This window comes from Saccopteryx bilineata, chromosome 2 (genome assembly GCF_036850765.1).
Source record: "Saccopteryx bilineata isolate mSacBil1 chromosome 2, mSacBil1_pri_phased_curated, whole genome shotgun sequence".
NCBI lineage: Eukaryota > Metazoa > Chordata > Mammalia > Chiroptera > Emballonuridae > Saccopteryx > Saccopteryx bilineata.
Window position 1 is genome coordinate 220099145 of NC_089491.1, and position 4210 is coordinate 220103354.

The 4210-nt window shown below is 52.2% G+C and overlaps 1 pseudogene; it reads right to left on the reverse strand.

The window, feature by feature from the left end:
• Nucleotides 1–1439: 1439 nt before the first annotated feature.
• Nucleotides 1440–2051, reverse strand: LOC136322425 (keratin-associated protein 10-3-like; annotated as a pseudogene).
• Between the last annotated feature and the right edge of the window lie 2159 nt (nucleotides 2052–4210).

Genomic DNA, 4210 nt, shown 5'->3' on the forward strand with positions numbered 1-4210 from the left:
TGAATAAGGCTGGTGAGGTTAAAAACCTTAGGTTCTAGGAAACTCGGATAAGTCAGTAGCTTTGTGAGCCCCGAATGAGTGGGTTTTGGAGTCCAGTATGTGTTTTTACTTGCCCGCTGGGTGCAAGGTAAGATTAAAGCTAATGGCCCACCAGTTCTTGGCTCCGTTGTTTCTTTACTGACTATCCGAATTTAATGCGAACCTGCATGGGCCAGGCGGCTGTGATGGTGGCTGTGGCTACTGGCTTTACAGGCACTAACTAGTCTACAAATTCTCACCATACAAGTCTAGGTCCACTGACAGTTTCCCTAAGGACCCCCATTTTGTGAGGGTGGCTCTGGACATAGCCAGCCCAGCCCAGGGGGTCTGGACCGGGTTCTCCAGGGGAGATTATGTGAGGGTCAGGTGATCTCTTAGACCCGCTCTAAGGGTGGGGTGCTCACTGTGGACCCGCCTCCCTGTGAAGAGTGCCTTGCTGGATTTCATGGCCTCCTGGGTAGGAGGGGATGTCATGTAAATAGCAGGGGAGGATCAAGAGCGAGAAGGTGGCACTGGTTGGAGTATGGAGGCAGGGGGACCTCGGTTAGGAAGCAGCTCTGCCCAGGAATGAAGTCTGGACTTGGGAAGTCTGGGAAACGTGGGGGCTCCACCCAGATCGGCAATGAGGGAAATCCCTCTGAGGGCCTAAAACCCAGAGTATGGGCCCTTGAAGTCACCTACACTCTGTTCTCTTCCCCCAACCTCTGCCATGCCCAGGCTGGACCTGGTGTTGGAGAGGGTGTGTTGCCATTAGCCTATGCAGACACAGACAGAGTTGGGACATTTTAATAAAATGAGATAGTTCAAGAAGAGATGGAGGGACAGACTCAAGGATTTGGTTGTCTGTAGAAACCCTCTGTATCAGCTCTGTCTCAGGAATGCCCTGGTCCAGCTGCCCCTGCTGGCCAGCTGGTTGTTGGCCACTTGAATCCCGGACATGCAGTACAGCCACCCAGAGCTGGGCAGAGGTACCGGCACTGGAGTGGGGGTGGGGGGGCTGTCCTGGGTGGGCCTCAGAAGTCAGCGTTGTTGGAAAAACTCCCAAGAAGTGACTTGTATCTAAAGATGCAGAAGCCAGGGTTTTACTGGCCCGGAAGGCTGGAAAAAAACCTACAGCTAAGCCTGGAGAGAGGATAACAAGGGCCAGGACAGCAAGTTTATTCACTCAGCTCAAGACACATGTATGAGGAGGGAAGAGCAAATAGCATCTGGGGGGTTGGGGTGGAGACAGAGCAGGGGCCCTGGTAAGGCTATGGGACAAGGGTCAGGAGCTGTGTCTCTCAGAAACAATCTGGGGACCCCCCATTAATAAGGGACGGCCACCTATGCTTCAGCTGGGCCTGGTGTGGAGGCTGCAGATGGATTCAGTCTGGTTGTTGGGGTCCAACGTCAGTAAATGTTCACACTGAGACAAGTACCAATGTATGGGCAGGGTTAAATCCTGTAGGCAGTAGCGAGGAGAGTGGGGGCTGGCCCTGGGGGGGATGTGCCTGCTCAACAGCAGGCTGGGTGGGGCACACGGGGCAGCAGAGCAGGGACACACAGGAGGCTGGGCAGCAAGCAGAGCAGATGGGCATGCAGCAGACAGATTTACAACAGACAGACTTGGAGCAGACAGGCTTGCAGCCAAAGGGCACACAGCAGGCCTGCTGGCAGGGGGAGGAGAGGTAGCAGGAGGGCTGGCAGCTAGACTGCTGGCAACACAAGTGTGTGCAGGAGCTGGTGCAGGCTGATTGGCAGGGGCTGAGTTCACAGGCTGCCTGGCAGCAGGGGCTGGACCCATAGCTGACTGAAGTGCAGAAGAGGGTCTGGGTAGGGACCAAGGCACAGCAGCTGGGGGCACAGAGGCATGCTGGTAGCAGCTGGGAGCACAGCAGGAGGGCTCACAGCAACTCTCTGGACAGTTGTCCACCTGCCAGGAGGAGTCAGTGCAAGAGTCAGAGGAACCGGGCGGCAGACGCGGCTGCATAGCTCAGGTTGCTGGAGTAGACAGACAGGGTGGACGCAGCCATGGTGGGGTGGTGGGCTGGTGGGCTGGTGGGGTTAGAGGTGAGGTGGGAGGAGTCTGTGAGGTGCCTGGGGCGGTCAGCCTTTATACCCCTCCTCTGTGTTATATGTGGCCCAAGCAGTTGGCTCACAACACCTTCCCTTCTTTGTTGGTGTTTGAGCCTGTTCAGGAGAACCTTCATTAGGGCTGGTTTATTTTCCCAGGAGATGCTTCCCAGCTCGTAAAAGTGTGCCTTTATGTTGGGGTTGGGTGGTCGGTCCTGACCAAGTCTGCTGAGTGGGCCTGAGAGGCCAGGTTGGGGTGAAGCTGAGACAGGTCTGCTGGGTGCCGTCACAGGGACCTGATGATGGGGGAGGGTAACCTGGATGCTGGGTCCTAGGAATGGCTCCTCATGTGGTTGCAGGTGTCTAGGACATGTGGTTCCTTTTCTTTTGCAAGAACCTAGTTCCTGCAGTTGATGGGTGCAGGGTGGAAATACTGGGCAGTTCTGCCTGTGGTTGGGGCCAGCTGTCCCTGCCTCAGGTTGTAGCCTAATGGATAGGTGCAGTCTGGGGCTGGGTGGTTTTGTGTTGTTCTTCCTGCAGGCTGCATCTGTGCCCAGCTGAGCAGCAACCACCAAGCTGGGATGTGTCTCCTCTGCCACCTCTGGGCTCTCAGGGCCACTGTGGCACTGGTTGGGAAGGCAGGCAGAACCCTGGAGCAGGTTAGAGCATTGTCTGCCAGGGTTTGGGGGATGGCTAGACTAAACTCCTTAGAAGGCTGAGGAATTATTTATTATTATTATTATTGTTGTTGTCTCAACGACATTTTAAACCAGAATACTTAGAAAACGTGAAAACTATATTTATCATATAAAGTTTGTCATATGTGGCATGTCCTTGAATAATGATATTTCTTATTATAATGTTGATGAGATGCTGTAGGAACTTAACTCTTATTTGTATCAGTGCCTGTAGTGAAGTTGGCTTCCTTACCCGTAATTTGGCTTAATGTTGTAGAATCTCTTGACAACGCTAAGTGAGGACTGACTGTACATTTGATTTTGTGCCTTGGGATGGCTGTAACCATCGACCACACACTTGATGGTTTAAAATGATTAAAATTAACCCTGACAGGTCCTGGAGGCCACAAGCCTGAGATCAGTTTTCTGAGCTAAGATCCAGGTGTTTAGAGTCCTGGGGAGGCTCAACAGGTGTTCTTCCTGCTTCTTTCAGCTTCTGTGACTCCAGATGTCCCTTGGCTGTGAACCTGGCACTCCAAGCTATGCCTCTAGGGTTAGGTGTCCACCTCTTTGTCTATGTGAGAAGAAAGTAGAGTCTCTGCCTCCCTGTGAAGGACACTTGTAAGGCCACTTAGGGCTCATCTGGCTGACCTAGGACTGGCTCCCATAAGAATTAAAAATTTGAAATTTAATCATCCATGTGCCATCAATCTACAGTCTTTCCTCCAGCACAAGGTGGTACCCACAGGTTTGGGGTTGGGGTGAGGCTGCTTTGGGGACCTTATTTGGCCCACTGCAGTGTTCTTTGCAAACACTCCATGTTTTACCTGCCCCATGTGGTATCTCTCTCTCACTCCACTGACGCCTCACTCTCAGTGCCTGACTTGGCACGACCACCTTGGTGGTTCACTGTGGGCCTCTGTCTCCTTTTTGACACGATGGGGTCACAATATACCCAGGTCACTGGGTTATTTGGGTATTATGTGATTTAAACATGTTCAGTACCTGACACTTACTAGATGCTTCACAAAGCTGCCGGTTTTACCATGGTTTTATTGGCCATACGGCAGCATTGTGCTTAACAAGGCAACTCAGATTTCCACTAACCCTATAAGAACTGTGGTGCTTTTAGCTGGAAGGTTCTCTGCTGCTGGTTTATACATGGGTTTGACCAGAACATGTGGGGCAGGGGGCTGAGGCTTCAGGTCTGATGGCGAGTTCATACTGTCCAGCCCTACAGTAAGATTCAAAGCACTGATTCCCTGGACTTCTAGAGCATTCTGATGAAATGAAATGGAATGCCTTGTCTAGTATGTCTGGGCACTTCTTTCACAGGTAGCTGCCATGGAAATGAACTTACAGGCTATTGCTTACGAGATGGCCTTAGGAAAAAGGGGCACTTCAGGCAGTCTGTTCTGTTAGCTTCTCCTGCTCAGACTTAC